The sequence below is a fragment of the Camelus ferus genome, chromosome 14 (assembly GCF_009834535.1).
Source record: "Camelus ferus isolate YT-003-E chromosome 14, BCGSAC_Cfer_1.0, whole genome shotgun sequence".
NCBI lineage: Eukaryota > Metazoa > Chordata > Mammalia > Artiodactyla > Camelidae > Camelus > Camelus ferus.
In genome coordinates, this window is record NC_045709.1 from 18,012,780 (window position 1) to 18,035,060 (window position 22,281).

At 42.7% G+C, this 22,281-nt stretch overlaps 1 long non-coding RNA gene across 2 annotated transcripts in view; it reads right to left on the minus strand.

Moving 5' to 3' along the window:
- Positions 1–1,354: 1,354 nt before the first annotated feature.
- Positions 1,355–22,281, minus strand: part of LOC116668577 — a 46,853-nt gene continuing 25,926 nt past the window's right edge. The window contains exons 3-6 of one of the 2 annotated variants that reach the window (XR_004325736.1): positions 13,982–16,905; positions 9,647–9,719; positions 7,505–7,598; positions 1,355–3,196 (exon numbers count right to left, since the gene is read on the minus strand). This is a non-coding gene — a long non-coding RNA (uncharacterized LOC116668577). The remainder of the gene's footprint in view (positions 3,197–7,504; positions 7,599–9,646; positions 9,720–13,981; positions 16,906–22,281) is intronic. The other variant, XR_004325737.1, reaches the window with a different exon arrangement.

Below are 22,281 nucleotides of genomic sequence, written 5' to 3' on the forward strand. Positions count from 1 at the left end.
TAAGTCTAGTTTTAGTTTTTTGAGGAATCTCCATTCTGTCCTCCATAGTGACTGCACCAATTTACATTCCCACCAACAGTGTAGGAGGGTTTCTTTTACTCCACGCCCTCTCCAGCTTTTATCGTTTGTGAGCTTTTTAATGATGGCCATTCTGACTGGTGTAAGATGATACCTCATTATAGTTTTGATTTGCATTTCTCTAACAATTAGTGATGTTGAGCATCTTTTCATGTGCTTGTTGGCCATTGAGATGTCTTCTTTGGAGAGATGTTTATTTAGGTTTTCTTCCCATTTTTTGATTGGGTTGCTTGTTTTTTGGTATTAAGCTGTATGAGCTGTTTATATATTTTGGAAATTAGTCCCTTGTTGGTTGCATCATTTGCAAATATTTTCTCCCATTCTGTAGGTTATCTTTTTATTTTGCTGATGGTATCCTTAGCTGTGCAAAAGCTTTTAAGTTTAATTAGATCCTATTTGTTTATTTTTGCTTTTATTTCCATTACTGTAGGAGCTGGTTCAAAAAGAATATTGCTGTGATTTATATCAAAGAGTGTTCTGCCTATGCTTTCTTGTAGTTTTATAGTATCTGGTCTTGCATTTAGGTCTTTAATCCATTTTGAGTTTATTTTTTTGTATATGGTGTTAGAGACTATGTCCTAATTTCAGTCTTTTACAGGGAGCTGTCCCATTTTCCCAGTACCACTTGTTGAAGAGACTGTCTTTTCTCCATTGTATACTCTTCCCTCCTTTGTTATAGATTAATTGAGCATAAGTGTGTGGGTTTATTTCTGGACTTTATCCTGTTCCATTGATGTATCTGTTTTTGTGCCAGTACCATACTGTTTTGATTGCTGTAGCTTTGTAGTATAGTCTAAAGTCAGGGAGCGTGATTCCCCCAGCTCTGTTCTCCTTTTTCAAGTCTGTGTGGCTATTTGGAGTCTTTTGTGTTTCCACACAAATTTTCACATTTTTTGTTCCAGCTCTGTGAAAAATGTTACTGTAATTTGATAGGGATTACATTGAATCTGTATATTGTTAGTATGGCCATTATAACAATATTGATTCTTTCAATCCAAGACGAGATTTTCTTTTAAAATACCTATTATTATTCTCACAGAGATCAAATTCTGTAGTGCAAAGTTTAAGAAAAATAAATGTGAAAACTGCTTCTTTGACGCAGGCCTTTTAAAGACCCTGTTCTTAATTAACATGAGCAACAGTGAGTTGGACTCAGCATAAATGCTGCATACTTTGATGAAAATAATAATAATAATAATGGTAGTAGTAGTAATAACAATAATAATAATACATAAAAGTACAACAGGCCCATGTGTTTTCTTGTTAACTTTATTTTTTGAAATAGTTTTAAATTTACAAGAAATAGAAAAGAGAACAGAATTCTAGGAACCCTTCACTCATCTTTCCCCAATGGTGACACCTTTTATAACTAGTGCAGCATCAAACCCAGTAAATTGACACTGCCACAATACAATTAACTAGATTATAGGTCTTATTCAGTTTTCACCAGTTTTTACATGAACTCATTGTGTATGTATGTATGTGTAATGTATATAGTTTTATGGGCAAGTTCTACCACACTTTAAAGAAATGGATTATTCCAGGCATATATTAGAGTGTACCACATGAAATGTCAACACGTGGTCAGTTGAAATTGACTATGAATTGTAAATTTGATATAAGTACAATTCTATTTTTGCTATTGAGAATTTACAACAGTATAGTGCTTTTAAAGTTTGCTTGGTTCTTGAGTTTATTTTTATTGTTTTCATTTTGCCACAGAAGTAAACAATATCTTTGAAGTAAATGCAGATCTTTTTTATATTTAAACTGAAACATCATACACCTGAAGCAGATAGAAGCATCATTTGGTCTGTGGAAAAGTTTTGTTACTAAAGGATTGTTCAAAAGATAGTTCAAAAATTTCAATCTGGGAATCTTATTTTCAAAATTAAATCTCAAGAAAGATCCAACTTTGTTTTAAATAAAAATCAGTGAATTAAAAACTAACCCACAAATAGTAATTCAAACATTTTTTGCAAACTTAAGGCATGTCCAGTGACACAGTATGTCAACACTTGGCTACAGTAGAGAAGGTGAAAAAAAATTAAACAAATAGGCACAATAATTGATGGGTGATCAAAAGCAGACCCATTTTGTAGAGGATCAAAGCCTGTGACAAAGAAAATAGAAATGCAACAATCGAAAGCTGTCTGGGCAGGGTCTGGATGTTGCTGAAGCACACACGTATGCATAGGTACATCGCTGCAACTAGAGAAGATTCCAGTGACTGTACTGCGGCCCGTTACACCCAGGTGAAACCACCGCCAGCACCGTTGTTTGCACATGTCGTGCTCACTGGAACTTTCCCCAGGGGGCTGCCATCATGTTCCTCATTTGCAGTGCCAAAAAATAAAACCTCTTTCAGTAAAGAAGTAGTAAATTGGAGGGCTAAGAAAACTTATGCTGTCTAAAACCACTCAATTTTTAAAAACTGAACATAATATTTAGTATGTTAGTAGAAGAAATTTATTAATGTTAATGGTACACATGGGTTGACTAAAACATTTTTTCTCAAAATTCCAGAATTTTCATTATTATATACAAGAACAGCAATTTCATATGGTATAAACTTTTCTAGAGAACAGAAAAATAGGAGGACATTCCCCAGCTTGACTCTGAGGCCCACACAACTGTGACACTAAAATCAGACAAGGACCGTATGATAAAGGAAAATTATGGGACAATAGTTCTCATTTATCTACATGAAAAAAATCCTAGACATGGTAAAAGCATACTAGATCCAGTAATATAAAGAACAGAAACTACATTCTGACTAAATTGTGATTATTCTAGAGATGCAGGAGTGATTACCATTAGAAAATATCTGAATGTAATTAATCACATTAACATGGGAGAAAAAAGTACAGACACTTCAATAGGGACACAAAGAACATTTGATAAAATTCCACACTTATTCAAGATTAAAAGGAAGAAGAAACACTTGGCAAAGTCATGGTAAGAAACAGAAGGGAAATCTGTTAATATGAGTAAGATGACCTACTCAGAACCTACACCTAACATCATAATGGTGAAACATTAGAAGCATTCCCTTTAAAATCAAGAACAAGAGAATGGTGCCTGTCTGCCACGTCCATTCCAAATGGTTCCAGCGGTCCTGGACAGAGCAGTAAATCAAGAAAAAGAAATAAAGAATAGAAGGATTAGAAAGGAGAAAATAAAACTGTCATTATTCACATCAGGCTGTGTACATAGAAAACCCAAAACAATCTATATAATTATCAATATAATTATAAATTATAGAGGTAACCAAGTTTAAATGTAAGGTTAATATTCAAAAGTCAGTTTCATTTCTATACACAATTTCTATAACACAAGTTAGAAATTGTAGTTTTAGAATAAAAACCAAACTAATAACAATAACAAAAACAAAAAAAGGAGTACCTGTGAATAAATTTTACAGACGATGTGCAAGACCTTCTCAGAGAGTATTTTTAAATGTTATTAAAAAACATTAAAGATTATTTAAATAAATGAAAAGATATACCATACTTAATGGAAAGACAGATTCAATGTTGTGAAGATATCAGTACTGTTGTAAAAGTTGTAAACTTGTAGACGTTGTAAAGGTAACAGTTTTCACCCATTTACGTATACATTATTTGCAATGCTTGCCAAAATGCTAAATGGCACTTCGTTAGAGAAATTTGATAATTTGCTCGAAAATATATGTAGAAAAGAAAAGGACAAAAAAAAAGTAGATCAGAAGATGATGGGAGGATTTGACTTACCAGATCTCAGAACTTACTATGTCTATGGTAATTAAAACATTGTTTAACTAGATGTAAGAATAGACATATTGTCAGTGGAACTAAAGAGAGCCCATAAAATGACTCACACCTACGTAGAAACTTAAGTGATAGAGTGTTACACACCTGCAGGAAAGACAGGCCAAACCTTATCCCCGTCTCATGCCTTACATAAAATTGATTCTAAGTATTTTAAAAACTTTAACTATGTAAAGTAGAACTTTAAAACTTTTAGAAGAGAATGAAAGAGCATTTTTACAGCCTTCAAGTAGGGAGATTCATCTTAAACAAGACAATAAATCTTTAACTAAAATATCCAAAATTATGATGTTAAAATTAAGAACTTATATTAACAAAAAGCATCATAACATGAAAGGAGAAGCCATAAAAGCAAGAAGATATTTACAACATATAATTGACAAATGATCAGTATTCAGGATTTTATACAAAAATCTAAAAACCTACAAATGAATAAAAAAGATAACCCAGTGGGAGTGGGCGTGGGGAGGAATAGGCAAAAGATTTGAACAGGAATTTATTTCACTGAAGAAAAAAATAATAATCAACAGACTTCATTAGTAATCAACATCAGTAATCAGGGAATTGCAACTTAAGATCATAATGAAATATTTTACACCTGTTAAATAAGTTTAAAAATAAATAAAAATGTAAGACATTTGAATCAACAGCTATCATTGAGAATGTGTATTAATGGAAATTTTATCTCCTGCTGGAGGGTGTAAATCAATTTAACCATTCTGAAAATCGATATGTCATTGTGTTGTAAAGCTGAACATGTGAATACTTATGTCAGTGGCTGTGAACTGTCGCCCAGTGTTCACACCTATCCTTCCTTTACTAGTAGAACATCCCCAAGTTTTAGCTGAACATATGGCCACCCAGTTACAGAGTAAATTCCTGAGTCTCTGCAGATAGGCGTGGCTAAATGACTAAGTTCTGGCAACTGGATGTGAGAAGTGATTCATGCAGCTTCCAAGCCATTTTTTAAAAGATTCCAGATTCCCTTTCTCCTGTGCCAATGGCTGGGACACAGAACAGCTAGACAGCTGCTTTGACTTAGCGAAGGAAACCTCGTGTTGAGAAGAACAGAGCCAGTGCCCCAGCCCAGAGGCGTGAATGGAATGGAATCTGGAAGAGCCCAAACAACTTAAATGGTGTATTGGTCATTTTCTCGTTACCACTGTACCATCATTCATTTGTGCATTTTTCTTCATAACTCATGTATATTGGTTTGTATGCTTCAAATATTGTAGAATGCAAAGTTAAGGGAAAATATATAGGAGAGGCTTTCTCTTTGGCCTTCTACAAATCCACATTCTGTAGAGCACGTGTCTCCGAACGGTGAGCTCCGTCCCTCCCAGACAAGTCAGAGAGACTCTTGGGCTGCACCCCGAGGCTCATGTCTCAACCAGACTCCTGGGGGCCCCTCTTGGGAAGCCAACCTTTCTGCCTCCGTTTGTTCATGTGATTAAGAAAAGCACTGATTATTAAGCATCTCACATGTACTAGCCCAGAATCGCCTCTACTTTCGCCTCACAGATCCAGCCCTAATATTTCAGTCCATAATGTCCCCTTTGGCTTGCCAGCCCCTTCCTGTATTTCCTTGGCTGTTCCTAATCCCAGTTTTACAAACTTTGGGCTACTTATTACCCTCTGGCTATATCTGTATCCCTTCCTTCAGTTCTTGTCCACAGTCCTCTCTGAGACCTTTCATTACACCTGGAACAGAGTTCTCTTTTTCACAAACCAATCTATCTCCCTTTTCTTTACTAAATTCTTTTCTCCCTGAAACCCTTCCTGACTAGCTAGAAGGAGATTTGAAATCTCTTCACCTTAATTTTGCTCATCATCTCAAGTGTATATTAAAAACATTTTTGTTTTCAATAACAAAATTTGGCAGATACAATCTACAAAGCATCGCCAAGCTACTCTGCAGAAGAGAGGGCAGATTTTAAACTAAGGCTGTCCCCTAATATCTTGACAGGCAGCTGCTGGCATCCAACTAGGTCCTTCGTTTTAACCACCTGCCTCCAGTCTAGTAGCAACAATACCAAATCCCACACGAGAGGAAGGCAATTCCTCCTCCACTAAGCTGGGGCTCATGAGGTGAATTGCGATGAGTTCTTATCCATATCCACATCTCATTGCACCTCCACTGCCTCATACTGGTTTTCTTTCCCCACCCACTCACCTCTCTTTATCTTCTGGGCTGTCTCTGTTTAGTGATGGGTAGTGTCCCGTTCACCTAGTTCTTTAGCTTTATCCCACCCTACCCTTAATTTGTGACTCAATCTCTCTAGCAAGATTTCTGTGGACAGTTGCCCCAGAAACTGGCATCTCCATCCAGCTGCTAGATCTCTCTCCCCTTTCCTCATCTCTTCCCCAGACTGATCCAGCAGGTAGCCTGGGCCCTGGCCTCGGGGCTCATTCCTCTCCTGTCAGAATATAAACCCTATTGTCCGAGGCAAGAACGGGCAGCCACCACTTTTTACATTGCTAACTATTGACCAGCCTCCTGGTGGGTTTGGCATTATTTTTAAAGCACTTTACAAATATCATCCATTACATTTACACAATCCAATGAGGAAGATACTATCTCTAGACAAAAAAACCCCAAGGTTTTGAGAGGTTATCTTGCTAATACTTGGTGGAACAAGGATTCTAATCCTGACAAACTAACACCAGAAGCCTTAAAATCTTGAATTCCATACTGCAAAAAGATAAAACTATGCAGTGCAGAAAAAAAAATATGCGGCTTGGTATAGTGACAGATGTTAACTAGCTAGACATATGGTGATTCCACAATATATACAAGTATATACAAATATCAAATCATTATGTTGTGTACCTGAATCTAATAAAATGTATATATTATACATACATACATACAAAAAAGCTCAAGCTATCAAGTCTCACCCAGTATGAAATGGATAATTTGAATAGCCTTATAACTAGTAAAGTAATTTAATTCGTAATATTAAAAACTGAAAAAAGAAACAATTTCTCCAGTCCCTGATGATTTCATGGGAGAATTCAGCCAAACACTTGAAGAATTAACACCAATTCTGCACATTTTTCCAGAAAATAGAAGATAAGGGAATACTCTCCAACTTATTTTATGATGGTGGTATTAACTTCATACCAAAACTAAAAAATGATGCCAAAAGAAAACTACAGATCAATGTCCCTCATAAAATGTAATCACATCCTCTTCTTGCGCGTACCCAGGTACACGAGAATTTTGACTCCTGCATGGTCCTTCCCTAGGTTCCCCTTCCCTGCCCAGCCTCTCCATGACCTCTCCCACCAGCCTGTGTCGGCGTCTCACCCCCTGCAGAAATGGGCCTTGGTAGCACAAGAGTGCTGCCCCCTTGGGCTTGTGAACTCTGGGAACCTTGTTTTGAGGTCTGCCCAATCCAAGTGTGGGCAGAGACAAATACCTAGAATTCTTTAACTTGGGATTTTATGTGAAGATAGCAAAATGATATACTGAATGACTGAACACATACTTAGAAATGAAAATTATACATAGTTTGTTGTATGCATGTAAAAGGGCATTTTCATCCAAGACCAGAGCTGAGGAACCTTAGAACTCATGACCTCTGACTCAGCTGCAGAGTACAAGGAAGACTCACCTCTTAACTGCCAGAGAACATTGGGAAAGTTGTTAACTGCCACAGAGAGCAATGTGCAACTGTATCTCTCGATGCACTTGATGGAGCAGGAGCTCTGTAGGGACGTTTGAAACCAATATATATTCAGATACTTCTGCTGGGCTGAGTGTCCCCAAAGGAAATCAGATTGAAGGGAAAAAATATAGGAGTCCTGAGAGAAAATCCCTGTGAATAAAGACGGAACAGGGCAAGGCACGTCTGCCAGAATGTACAATGCCCTGTGCATCCCTGAGCCAGCGTCTCTACCTGCCTAGGCCCATCCTGTCTCCTTCGCCAGGGGAGGAACGTGCTCCAGAAAGGGGGAGGGCTGTGATCTAGAGGAACAAATTGTCCCTTGCTCCAGTATGAATGGAGTGGCAACCCAGAGGAGGTGGGCAGCAGTGTGGGAGTGGCCCGTGTGAGATGAGACCAGAGGGTGGAAGGGTGGGTGGGGGCAGAAGGATTATAAAGCACGTGGGCTTTTCTGATGTAAGTCACCATGCTGCCTTCTAGGTACTTTTGGAAGAAAAGTGAACTTATCTTCCTAGAAGTAGGGATAATTAAAAGTGATTTTAATGAAAACACTTTAAAATCCTGTGGAACACTTTGGAAGAAGGATCGTGAAGAGGGGAAAAATAGGATTTTTGCTGGGAAAAGAAGTGGGAGGGCAGAGCAGGGAGAATGGCAGGGTCTCTATGAGTGAGGAGCAGATGCCCTTGGTGGCAAATGAAGCAGGCTTTAAGCTGAAAGATCTGTAAGGGGTGCTGGTGTGAACCTGGAACTCTTTCCCACTAAGGGATGGATGATAACCCTTAGCCAGGGTGCCCAGGCTGTGTCCTCTTCCTCGTGTCTCCTCTGTCCTTGTCCCATAGATCACATCTTCACCGGCTGCCCCCTTCTTGCTTTGTGCCCTGATTTCTGAGACCTGGGCTTGGCTTAGGCAGCTGCAACAGCCTCTGTGTCTGGTGTGCTTCCCGTTTATTTCACAGCAGCCTCTGTATCCCTTCACTAGGTTCTGAGGTTTGCTGTGGCCACAGTGGGCTGCCCTCTCTCTCCCGCCCAAGTCTGCGCTGCCTGTTTCTGTGCTCTCTTTGAAATTGCATTCTCTTTGGGACCCAGGTGCTACAGTGATTAAAATCCAGTTCAGCAGCTGAATATCAGCTCAGAAGGATCCCTATTGGGCAAAAAATGGGGATCCAGTTTAAAAATTTTAGCATAAATTCTAGTTCCTGCTTAAAATTGGAGCTGAAAAGTGTTCCCCACTAGTCCAAAGCATGGACACCAATCCATTCCTTATGCAGCCAAAGGCTGTGAGCCTGTCTAGCCTCTCATCCCACCCCCTTGCCATAGTAGCTGATGGTGAACGGATTTTGCCAATTTTGTGCCTATAATTAACGCAAACCTCCACAGAGCACGTCCTCAGACTTAACTGCCCACCTCTGGACTTTTTGCTTCGTTGTTTCTTATCTTGCCACGCAGTACCCTGATAACCTAACCTCTAGGTAACCTGGTTACCTACCTGGTCAAGACTCTTCCCCTCCTTGTACCTTCAGAGGGGACCCAGATAACAGAAGTCTGGCTTCACAGGAAGAAGAAGCTGGAAAGTGTAGTCAAGATGTGAACTCCGAAAGTCAGTTGAAGTTAAGAGGGAAAAACAGACATCATAGGTTCATACAGACAGGTCCGGAGTTTGGAAATTCAGGTTTCTGGAACTGTACAGCCCCCGGGATGGAAGGTTGACATCTTTGGCAAAGGCCCTATGATGTTAAGGAAAGCACGCAGCTTCTGGTTCTTATTCTGCCTGATGGAGTGAATTCGAGCAGGTCACTGACTTTCTAACCTTGGTTCTTTATCCAGATTTCAGGGAGGATGGGGGAAAAGCCGGAGAGGGTAATCCCTGGGAACTCTGGGGTCTTGGAGGTCCAGAGGCAGGGACAGGAGTGACCAGCAGGAGGTGCTGAGATGCTCAGGCTGCTGTCTTATGGCACCTGCCACATCTGTGTGGCCTGTGAAAGCTCTTGATGTTGACATTTTCCTCAGCCCCCTGATTTCTGGAGCTCAGTAAACTGCTTGCTCCTAGGAACCTCAGGACCACGGAAAGAATCCTGAGATTCCTTGACTTACCCAACACAGGGCACGACTCCTTCCCTTTTCTTAGACCAGCATGTTGAACAGCATTGAATAGAAAGCTTCTGAGCTGTAAAAAAGACATTAAAGTCCAATGTAAGAGCAGCCTCATTTTGTCATCATTTTTTCTCTTTTAATTTCATTTTTAACTCAAAAATCATTTTTAATTAAAAAACGTATATGTGATGAGGTGAGTCGCACTCTCCCGCTTAAAACCTTAGATGATGCCCCATTGCCAGTACATTAAATCAAGCTCCTTGGCAGGAAATTCACAGTTCTTCACAACCCGGTCCAAGCCTTTCTTTTCCAGTGTCGTCTCCTGTCACTTGCTATCACTCCAGCACTCTGGCTTCTTCGGAGAGCCTTGAACATGCTGAATACTCTCATACCTCTATTTCTGCTAATGGTGCTGTTGCTTCCCTGTCCTCTGCCTCTAAAACACGCCTCTACCGTGATTTCTTCACCGTTGCCTCTTTCCTCTTTCAAAGGTACCTGTCCTCCCCACTCCATACTCCGGAAGTCTACTTCACAAATTCTCATTTTTGCACACAGCCTTATTATTTAACTTTTGTATGTGTCTTGTCTTCCCAACTGTTAAAACTTTTAGGGCAATAGAGATGGTTCTCACACTTTGTTTATAGTCTCCATGTTGCCTTACACAGTACACATGCAGCTGTTTAATAACCGCTGGATTAAAATACAGGAAAAGAAAGCATACAAACCAACCTCTTTGAAAATGTTCCAACCTTAAGTTTTCTTTCTAAACCTGCCGCATTTCTCTCGACCAGGCACTTTTCTTCCACCCTTGCATGTCCTCCCTGCCTTCAGTGTTCAAGTTGGTGGATCAGCACTGTTGGTCCTGTTGCATGTGCAACTCATAGGCAGGATGTAACTGAGGCCTCTTCCAGACATTAATGAAGGAGAGCAGAAATCTTCTGGACATGGCTTTCAGGACGCATGAGTCTGGCACATTGAGGTTAGGCCAAGACATCACAAAAGGAAAAAAACAATGAGTTGCCTGAAGCTATGCCAACAGTGAATCTCTCTAGTTAGACTCCATCTAGTTAATCTTATGTTAAGTAGGCAAATAGTATTATTCAGAGTTTAAAATGGAGTTTTTGAGAAAGTTGACTAAGTAGATCCTCAGTATAGCTTTTATTTTTCTGGATGTCTTTTAAGTGACAAATTATGTCTTAGAAGTCTTAGTTTATCTACCTTCTCAAAAGAAATCCAGCTGAGTTTCCTTTCCAGTGATTTCCCTCAGGAATAAGAAATGAGAAAGATTTATTATAGGTAATCGAAAAATTGAAAGCAGAATGATTTTTAAAGTATTAAGGAAGCTAGTGATAGCATTTTAAATCATCCTTACCAGCTATTGCTAGAGCATATTTTCATAAATATTTACATAACATAAGTAATAGTGTACATCAGAACATACTGTATGCCCTTAAGTTTGAAAGAAAAATAAACTTGAAATGAATACTGTACTTTTCTTAACTAAAGAAAACCTTCAATCCCAAGCTAAAAAATTCTACAAAATCATTAAGACTGTGCTGGGGTGACCTTTACTCTTATTCTTTCCTGGTGTTCTTCAATATTTCAAGATAGGAAAAAAAAAAAAAAAAAGAACTGCCTAGTTAGGATAAGTTCATTCTACTGAAAAATACAAATTTTTCCAAAGCAAAAATAAGCCATACATTCAACCACCCATCAAGATCTGGGGATTGTGAAGATTCCTGGTTCTTGAGCTGTTACTTATTTCTTAGAAATATCAAAAGACATCAGTTCTGTTATCCTTAATGTAATTAAAACCCATTTGATTCAAAAATGCCTTGAGAGGTAGTCATGCACATGATAATCACATCCTAAATCTGTTCTGTTCTGTACAGATACTGGGCAGCATTGCAGAAATTGTCTAAGACAAAGGGTTTTTAATCCTGCAGTGAGGTTCCACTGGATGAAATTTAAATGATCAAGAAGACTTTCAACTTACAATTTCCATCTGATTTTTTCATCTTATTAGTGTGTAACTTCAGAAATGTGGACATTGAAGGATAGTATACATATTATCATTTTTACCTGTAGTTCTCTCCTAACTGCTCTCCCAAATCCCCTGTCCCTTGCCCTCTGATCTCTTCTCTGCAATGCAGGCCAAAGTATCTCTGTCAAATGCAGATCATCACGTCACTTCGCTACTTCAGATCCCCCAAAGGTGTCCCATTACTCTAAGGATGAAGTCACAGAGGTCCTCCATTGCTCTCAGGATGAAGTCCAAATTCCTTATCTTGGCTTCCAGACCCTGCTGGACCGCCCTGGCTTATCTCTTCAGTTTTCTGTCTTCCCTACCTCTCACCCCTACTATCACCACACATCTCTACTTTCCAGCTGTGTCAGAAATCCCTTCATCCCGTGCCCTCGTTTCCAGGTCTTCAGCATTTTATTCCCTCTCACTCCTGCTCTTACCCTATGACTCGTTTAGACTTGACTTCATATGCACATGTTTGCACAAACATATGTAACAATGACTGCACTGGGTGATACAAAGATTGTTTAACTCTTAACTATTACACACTACAAATTCTGTAGTGATTTTATAGGCCAACGTGTTACTTGCAGTTCTAAATGCTGTCATATTTTTGTGTTGATTACCATCCCTACTCCACCAAGTCAGTTTGATGGTTTGAAATACTATGAACTAAATTCTGTTTCTAGTTAGAAGTAGCTCTAATATGTGGAGAGTTCTAGCCATTGCTCTTGATGCCTTTTAATTATACACTAATGAGATGAGATGTGATTGCTCCATCTGTCTGTGTTTGATTTGGCGTGGTCTAAACTATGTGAAAGATTATACAGTAACATTAAGATACTTATTTCACCAGAAAGATAATTTAATTTTTTCATTTGCTAAATTAACAGGAAGATTAATCTAGGGGAAAATGAAATACAATTTACCTGACCAATTTTTAATAGATTTCACAGTTCCCATAGATTGTTTTAGAAAAAGTATCTTAGTACTTTTTGTCATTTCATAGGAAAATAGTTTTGCATCTGGACACATTACCTCTCTCTACTGCTAAGCTTTTGCTTTCAACTATTAATATTCAGGGTCATACACAGTAGGAATTCAAAATTTTTGCTCATTATTGGTTATTGCCAAAATAGCTTAAAAAATTCTTCAATATTCAGTTTTAATGCCAAGAAAGTGTAGCCTTATGTAACTCAACTTTAATTCAGTAAGCTTTCACTAAGCATTTGCTGTTCTTCGAGGCCTTGTTCCTTGAAAAGGCCCTTATTTATTGCGACCTACATGAGTGATTATCAGGTGTGCCCAGGATGTGGAGGAGCAAATGTTCAAACACTGACTCTCAGACTCCCTGGGTGACCAGACTCTCCAAAGAGTGGGCTTTCCTGAAGCCTCCGAGTGCTTTGTGTAATGGTGGCATCTCTTCCAGGGGCTGACCCCACGGAGGTTGCATGGTTGTGCCCAGAAAGCTGACGTTCTCTGTAGCACAGTGCTTTTACAGAAATACTGCCAGTTGGGGTCATGAATGAGGGATTTGCGATACTGAGTTCTCAGGATTACTTCTTTAAAAATTCCCCAAATCAAGATTTGTATAACCAAGGTTATTATCCAGCCACAGGTTGTTACCCAGGATCCTGGTTTCCAATAGCCCAGAAAGTCCTGTAGTTGAGTCATTGCTGGGGGCTGTGCGCTGGCCAGGGGCCGGGGTGACCTTGGTAGGTCACCCACTCCCCTGTCCCACGCACAAAACCCTACTTCCAAAGGTGGGGACTGGGCCTGTGCCTCTTGCTGCCCCCATGCTGGCAGAGGCGCTCCGTGAAAGCTGCACTGGAGAATGAAGGGGAAGCTCTGCAAAATGGACAAGCTTATCCTGAGGTAACTTTGTTCTTGAGAACAAAGTTAAAAACAAGATTAAACCAAAGTCAGAAATTAATACACTGAGGGCCACGAGCAAACAACAGCATTAAGATTTGGTAGAAAATAAAATCCTTACTGGACATAAGGTCTAAAACTTAGGCAGTCTGTGAAGAAACAAGTTACCATTGCCTCTCTGCAAGTATGGTGCTAGGGCCGCGGGAAAGAGCCTGGAGATGTTAGGAGAAAAAAGAACCAACAGAACTTGGTCTCTGATTAGGAAAGATGGGCAGAAGACGTAGACATGCAAAAGAATTGGACTGTGACTTCTAGGTGAGCTCGTCACTCTGTGCAGGCAGCTGTCCCTTTGTCCTGAATAGGAGCTGCTGCCCGTAGGGGGCCGACTCATCCGCCACCTGTGTGGGACGTGGGGATGGGAGGGCAGGTAGGCTCACCTCTAAGTCCTCAGGAATCCTCCAAGGCTCAGGATGTTGTGCTGCAGGGAGGGCGGCTCACCGCCTGAGGAGCTTTTCTCGAAGAGCCACAGCAGTTGTGCTTGGGAGCTGTGGGAAGGAGAGGCTACCGCTGGGGGGAAGGGCTCCTGGCAGGGGGGGGAGGGGGCCTACAAGATGCTCCTAGGATGTTAGCATCCTTTTCTTGACCTCGGCAGTGGTTACACAAGTATTGGTTTTACAAATATTTGTTAAACTGCATGGATTTATGCACTTTTATGTATGTTGTTTTATATTACAATGTAAAAAAATGCTAAAAATAATAACAGAACACAAGAGCATAAGAGCAAGCCCTTTCCCTGCATCTTAGTAACTGTAGGACTTTGGGCAGTAAAAATATGAATGAAAGCTATTGAGTGCTGGCTGTGTCCTTGTACTAAACTTGTATCATGCAACGGTCCCATTCAGGTGAGATATTATTGTGCCCATTCTACAGATGAAGAAATTGCCTTAGCTAAAGTGAAGGAATCTGCCCCAAATCAACCCACACCCTTTGAGAGGCAGGGCAGGTTTGGTCTCCCCAGAGCCTGCCATCCTGCAGCAACATGGGCACATGCTCTCCAAGGCCAGCTTGCTGATGGCACAGCCGTTCAAACAAAACCACACTGTCATGCTCTCCCTGGAGATGAGTTCAGAGAAAGGTCATTTTATGAGATGGTAATCCAAAGATGTGGTCTTGACAGCATACTTTAAAGGTTTGCTGCAAGATATGTGTAATTGTGATGATTTTCATTGCTTATAAGTGTGTGTTTTGATTCGATATAAGTAATGTTTCTGCTGGGTCGTACAAAGAAAAATGCCTTAAGTATATTATGGCTGGAAGAGTTTAAAGCACTTTAGGTGGTTTCTGTTTTTGTTCAAGGGTGTATCAAAATTTGGGTATGCGATTGACCCCCTCTGTGGTCCCTGGTTTGGCCTCTGGCTCTAAGTGATGCACCAGTCAACCCCTCAAGGCCCCAAACAGTAGTCCCTCTGCCCCTAAGGAGCAGTGACTTGGGTGGTCCCTGGGTTCTGGTGGCCCTGGAGAGCCACAGCTGGCGAACATAGCTCCTCCCAACCTGGACAGATAGCTCAGCACGTGGGGACTGAGGACTGTTGAGCCATTTCTCCAGTTGCTGGCTCTGCCACACAGACTGGGGCAGGACAGCTGTGCGGGGGTTGAGGTCCAGGACTTGGGGGACATGAGTAACTGCCAAGAACCTGGTGCCTGGGCCACTTCCACAGGCCTGTGGAAGTTGCTACTTCACAGTGTCCCATCTGGTTCCCAAAACCCGTATGCTCGTAATGCTGGTACTATAATGCCAGCCACATGCTTCCCAAAGAAGCAGGGTGCTTAGGTCTGGATATAAGTGGCAGAAGGTTGACGGGGTGGGGCACACAAACGGCTAGATAAAATGTGGACATTTACCTGAAGTAGTCAATTAAATATTGTTGAATTGGAGAATTGTTCTTATAGCCTGATGCTAAGAGACCCTGGGTTGTCTGAGCCTTGTTCAGGTTCACAGCTCTAAGAACAGGAAAGATTCCAGGCAGTGCTGGCCTGGGGAGGCTGAGGGTGGTCAGTCCGGAGACCGCTCACGCCCACGTGTGCTGTGCAGACCTCCCGTGCTGTGACTGGCACGGTGCTGAGCAATGGTGCGGCTCCCTGTGCAGGGAGGGCCCGGCACGCGCTCCCGCTCTGCCAGCTGGGCTTGGGGAGGGGGGGGACAGTGTCCAGGCTCTGCGTGTCTGCTGCTTCGAGCCTCCCTGGGGCCCTGGAAGCTCAGCCCTCCGTCCATCACTAGGGGATGGAGCTCCTTTCTCTGCTTTCTGCTCCGACGACTCATCCTTCAGAGCCACAGACCTTGATTAATAGGCTTGTGCCCAGTCTGTCCACCTGAACCTGTTACTGCTGTTAGTCAGTGTGGGGTGTGCAAAACAAACATGGATATAACATGTCATAAGTTACCAGAGTGCCTGAATTTTAAGACAAGACATGAGATTTCAGAACAAAATCAGTGCTTTAGGGGAGCTTTGGGCTGGCCAAGAGTGAGATTTGGGAGAGAGTGGTTGGTACCAGGGACAGTGGGGTGATATAAATTCATTCTCCTCTGCCCTTAGGAGCGTTTTGGTGCAAAAGCTTGAAGAGCTGATTCCTCAAGTCTGAGCTGACCGCTGCCTCTCAGGCATAAGTGGCGGGGCAAGCTCTTTGTAGACTGCAGTGCTGCAAACAAAGAAAAGGCTTGGGCGGTGGCGTCCGAGAGTTCAGATCGGGAACCATAGGCTTGCCTGGGTTCAGGTCCCAGCCCTGCCACCTGTTGTGCCGTCCCGGGCAAATTACATCTCGATGTCTCATTTCCTCATCTGAGTAAATGACGGTGATGATGGTAATACCTACTTCATAGAGTTGTTGTGAAGATTAAATGGGCTAATTCATGGGAGGCTCTTGGGAAATGTCTGGCATGGAGTAAGTGATCAGTAGGTGTTAGCTCATAGTGGGCGAATAGGAGCAGGAGGAGGAGGTGTGTGGTGCCGTTGCGGAAGAACAGCCTCCTTTCCAGAGATCTCAGCCTGCTCCTCTGAAAGGTCTCCTCTCTAATCTGTCCCCTGATTGCTTTCAATGGTTTGTAGCATCTTCATCCATGTTTTTAAATCTATGAGCAGGGACTTGTTGAGAGAACTAGTCCTCAACATCCCTGAGCCATGGGATGTTACAAGTACTTCTCTTTTCTTCTCCTCGTAGAAGCAGATGATTTCCATAGTCATCTTTCCTGGGTGAACAGAGCAGACATCCATCCAGCTGGTTTCCATCTGGTCTGGATGCCACCTGACCTCCTTTTCCTTGATGTTCCCTGCGTTCCCTTTCAGGCAGATCCATACCTCAGAGGCTTTTCAATAAAAAAATAGAAAAGGAAGAGACAGAGATGAGAAACAAACACAGCTTTTTTTTTTTATTGAATCCTGAAATGGTTTCTGTGGACGCTAGAAAACTACGTAGTCCTGTCTCAACCGTGTAACAGAACATTGAGGGTCAAGAGTAGAAAATGCGTCCCTCCCTGGAGAGGACTTTACATAAGCTTTTCAAGCGCACTTCTCATAGTGTGAACCTCCAGAAGCAGTGAAGGACCAGGGCCCCGGACAACAGGGGCCCACCCAGGCTTCCAGTCCGAGTGCTAGCCCTCCCCTCACCTCTGGTGGTCTGACGGCCGCCTCAGCAGTGAGGCAGGGTATGGCCCGAGGCACTCGGCGAAAAGAAGTGACCACAGAGGGCTAAGGGGGTCAGAGTGCCTGTCTGCCTTTTGAGTTTGAAAAGCCTAGACCTGTATGGGACTGGAAAAGCCTTTGGCTTCAAAAAATTTGAGAGAAAGCCTGCTGGATAAAAGCTGGATAAAAGCAAGACTCTCTACTCTCCTCTGACTCCTGTCTCCAGTATGGAGGAGAGGGAGGGATACAAGGGCCAGTGTCTGTGGGTCTCTCTGGAAGAGAGACCACTGTCTGGGTCAAGCCCTGGGGGGTCTATGGAGACCATACGAGGAGGGAACTTGTGCGCAGTCTCCCAGGGAAATCCCTGGGAAGTCGCCAGGCTCCAAAAAATAGATAAAGGGATAAAGGGAGCATCTATAAAGATGCTGCCTTACGTGGCCTCCAAACACTTCCATGCAGCCTGGACTGGCTGAAAATCCAAAGCCGGCTCCTCTGGGTCTGAGACATGGTATATCAATGGAACTGAAAGGGGACCAGAAGATGGGACCCAGGGATGTCCCTGGACCTGTGTGGTCCAACAACTGTGGGCCCAGTGCAACAGTGAACATCACAGTGGACGCTGTCCAGTCAGATAACACAGAGACTGATTGACTTTTCAGACCCTTTTGTAAAGCCCCTGGAACTTAGCCAAGACCCTGAGTCAAGAAGTGGGAGAAACCCATTTCTGAGGTATATGGCCATTTAGATTCACAGGGATCCTTAAAGTATTCAGAACAGTGTGGAAACCATTGGTCCTGCATTATCACTGCTAAAGTCATCTCTTCAAATGAAAGGTTTTTAAACTCATAGAAAATAAGTAAAATGTGTTGAGGGTTGATTGTTCTGAGGGCTTATCCCACATCTGGTGGGGCACTGCTCACAGCGGTGGGAGAAGCAGGCAGCCACAGAGCAGGGCAGGCTGAGGGACGCCACGCTCCCCAGCCACTGCTGCCACGGGATGGGGAGAAAGGCGTCTAACGTTCCTGGGCCTTCTAGGAGGTTTTGGAATTCTGAGAGGAAAAGTGACATGGGGGGATCTAAAGTCAGGAATAGGAAGGTACTGGAACAGTGGTGAGGACTTTGGCCATAACCGGATAGAGCCCAGCAACAGATGCCTGATGCCCAGGCCATGGAGCCACACTCAGCAGACACTGCAGGACAGACAGCCATGCCCACTGGGGACAACTCACCCCTTTCCCAGTGCCAGAAAGTACACTAGCCTTCTTCCCCCTAGGCACTTAATGTCACCTTCAAAAAGAAAGGCAGGTGAATGTAGAGAGGAAGGAAATGCTGGGAGACAGAACAGTTATCCCATCTTGATAAGCCTTGAACGTGACAGTGATTGAAAAAAATAACATTTGAGTGTAGCTGAAAAAAATCCCTGATTAGATTGAACATGCCAAAATAGGAACAATTGAGTTATCTGTTCTCAAGAGCCAAGCTGAGTTCAGTATTCAAAAAACGTCTCATTTGCTCACATTCAAGCTCATGGTGGTCTGATACAGACATGCTATTCATGCCAAGGGAAGTACAAGAAAAAGTCTGGCAGGAGTGTTCTAGGGGGAGAAAAGGGAAAGCAGTAGGCAGTTAGTCATGCGAGTCCGTATGCAGAAGATGTGGTCCTGCAAGAGGGTCTTACAGCCGGGAAACACTGCACTTAAGCTAGAAAACCACTTCTTGATTTCACATGAGAAAATTCACAGAGGTAACAATAGAGATAGAGCAGAAAGGGTGATAAGGGAGGTAAGAAACCAGAGAAGAAGCTGACTTTCACTAGCTCAGGAGTAAAAAGATTGAGAAGAAGGGATGGATTTCAGAGAGATTTAGGAGGTAAAAGCAAGAGAACTTGCTGTTTGGTGCTAGACTGAGGAGAGGGCTCAGGAAGGTGAAGGAGTCAGGGTAACTGTGGACAGTGGACTGCCCGAGAGTGTGTGTCATCACTCGTTTTTCCGGGAAAGGCAGGGGCTGAAGGAACGGCAGTTTGGGTGGTGAGAGGAAACAAGAGAGATGCTGAATTTGAGATGCTTGAGGAACATTCAGCAGAGAGGTTCTTCTTAGCCCAGAATCCAGAACAGAGATCTACAAAGGAACAAATATTTGGGAGTCATCAACATACAGATGGTAGCTGAAGTCATGCTATGGGTGAGCTTGCCCAGGGGCCAAGCATAGAGTGAAAGAAGCATCTCAGCATGGGCAGGTATGTCGGGAGGATGGACACTGGGCAGAGTAAGAAGAATCCAGAATGAGCTCTGGTGATGAGCAGCCAGAGGGTTGGAAAGAGAAGCGAGAGAGAGATTTCAGGGCATGAGTGAAGAGTTTAACGAGTGAGTGGGTGGTTGGGTCTGATTTCCAGAGCCTGGGGAGCCGGCCACTTTGGAGTAGAAGGCTCTGAGTTATGTGATGTGGGAGCATTTCTTCTCCCCTCTATGGTTGCATGATTCTAGACGAGCCTGGGGTTCCTGTACAGGGCCTTACTGAACCATCAACCAAGATGGGGTTTGGTTTTTGTTTTTCTCCCACTGCTGCCCTGCTTTAGCTAAGAACAAATAAATTAGCCTGACAGTGACAGCCTGATAGAATGGCAGGAGCTGTGTGGGGGGGCAGCTCCTATCTTTTCAGACCCCAGCCCCCCTCTTCTGGGAGACTTGCACCTTTCGGTGCGTCCCCTGAACTACAGATGCTGGAATCTCCAAGTCTCTAAAACACTTTAGAGAAATATGGCCAACATATGGACCTTCTAAATATCCTGGGAATTATGCCAGGACTGTGGAGTGCCCTTTACTTATAGTGCCCCCAGACAGGATAGATCTGTGCTTTGAATTGTTTTCGTACATTTCCCATGGTCATTCATCTCCTTGGAATTGGATAGAACTCAGTATTAATCTGATTTTGGTTTCTAGACCTGTATAAATTTCTGGCCCCTTATTATCCCTCTATGTGGGCCACTTGAAGTTATACGCAATCACTTTGTTTTTCAGTTACAGATGGAAACAAAATGAGTTAAACTCTCCTCCAGGAGGATCCCCTCCGAGGTTATGTCTTTGGAGAGGTCTCCAAGACCTCTGTCCTCCCTGCTGGGCTCCTTCAGCCCCACTCAGATGCTGGAACTAAAGGCCCCCATGCTGTAGGTGCAGCTGCGTGCCATTCCTGGTCACGTTGCCCCCTGAGCATAGTTTTCAGTGGGTCTCCAGTGCATTCTGGGATGCACATTGGTCCACCAGCTCTTTCTTCAGTCCGCACATGGGGACTAGTCAATCTTATTTTCCTGATTGTGCTGCAGTTTGCCACACTGGGATGGGAAATCTTTATCAGCCACACTCATACGTGCTTTGTGCCATAGCCCAACTATTCAGCCTCTCCTTTTTTATTCTTAAGGGACCCTCCAGAGTCACTGAACCTAGCATGCCTTTTCTATGGATAAACCATAGCATCTAATGGTTTATCCATTCAACAAATATTTTTGTGCCAGATACTGGTATATAGTGAGTTAAAACACAGTCCTTGCCCCCATGAGAGTTGTAGCCTTGCAAAGTAGACAAGAGAATAGACAAATTGATGCTGTGGTAAATGCTCCAGTGTCGTGGCAAAGTGTGTTACCCAGCTCTGGAAGTTAAGAGCGGTTCCCTGAAGGACATCAAAATGGAGTAGTGAAAAATGAGTAAGATGGTAGAGTGGGGAGGCAGGGAATGCCATTCCAGAGGGAGTAGGCAGAGATGGAAGGAAGTCAGTGTGATGCATCAGAAGAACCCAAGTTCTAGGTCATGTGATGTATTGGAGTCAGAGCAGTGAAGGGGCAGATGGTGAATGGCGGGGCCTGTCCAGAGAAGGAGGTTGGACTTTATCCAGGGGGCTATGAGGAATGGTGGGAAGGACTTTAGTCAGTGGGAAAATAGAATGAAGTTTTGTTCTAAATGATCTTTGGAAGGCTCTGACTTGCTTTACCAGGGTCACGGTCGGGCAAGAGCCTGCTGTCGGGGAGGACGAAGAAGCCATCTCTTTGGGGTGTCATGGCACTGACCATTTCTTAAAAAGTTGTTTACCTGCACCTTTAGAAGGGATTAGCTTTTGGATGGCTGGACTTTAAATTAAAATGACTTTTCATTCTCCTGGTGGGAAACTTGAGTCCTGATTTGCTCTTGCTGGTCACCACATGCTCACTGGCCTTCATTTTGAGACGTTTATGGCATCACTTGATAAGCCCTCCGCATAGCCTCATTATGGAAAGCTAATGATCATTCAGTCCTTACTTTGGAATTTTCCAGTTTTTGACTCAGACTCAAGCCCCATCTTACGCTGCTTCAGGGGCAGTACCCAGAAAAAGAATAATACTCAGAAAGCTCAATTCACCTTGAATTCCAGCTGTGTTCATTGGCAGAAGGATGTGAGGATATTTGTGGTAGTCTGAAAAATAGCCTTATTTGATAATGGAACTCCCTTCCCTGAGCCACCTATACCATACCCCTTTTTCATGAAAAATAACCCCCCAAAAAGGACCAAGAGATGGCAGAGCTGGGTGATGAACCGTCAGGGTTATGCTGGACACCTAGAGGTCCACTGAAACGAGCAAGCCCTTGGCAGAGCAGCTAAGGGGACTGTCCCCTGAAGGGTGGAGTGCACACTTGCTTAGTCTCCCAAATAAACCTGTTGTGTGAGGTGGAAGAAAGGATGACTTCAGCTGAAAGAAATGATAAGGAAAATTCTGAGCTCGAGCTAAGTGATTTTTTAAAAGAAATGGCATGCCCATACTCTGATCTCATATTAGAAAATATTAAAGACTTTTTTAAAAGGTGATGTTTCAAACTTCTGTTGTTTATAAGAACAAAGCTTTAACCCTTGCAGATATTACAAAATGGAAAACAAAATTCTCAATTTGATAAAAATTATAAAATGCAACAGAGTATTCCAGCCACCTGTTACACCTTTGGCTTACCAGAGTCACTCATTTCTGACATTCCTCTCATGCTAAAACCACATGGAATCAAAGGTAAAGAATTAGCTCTCAAAAGTCCTAGAATCCTGTT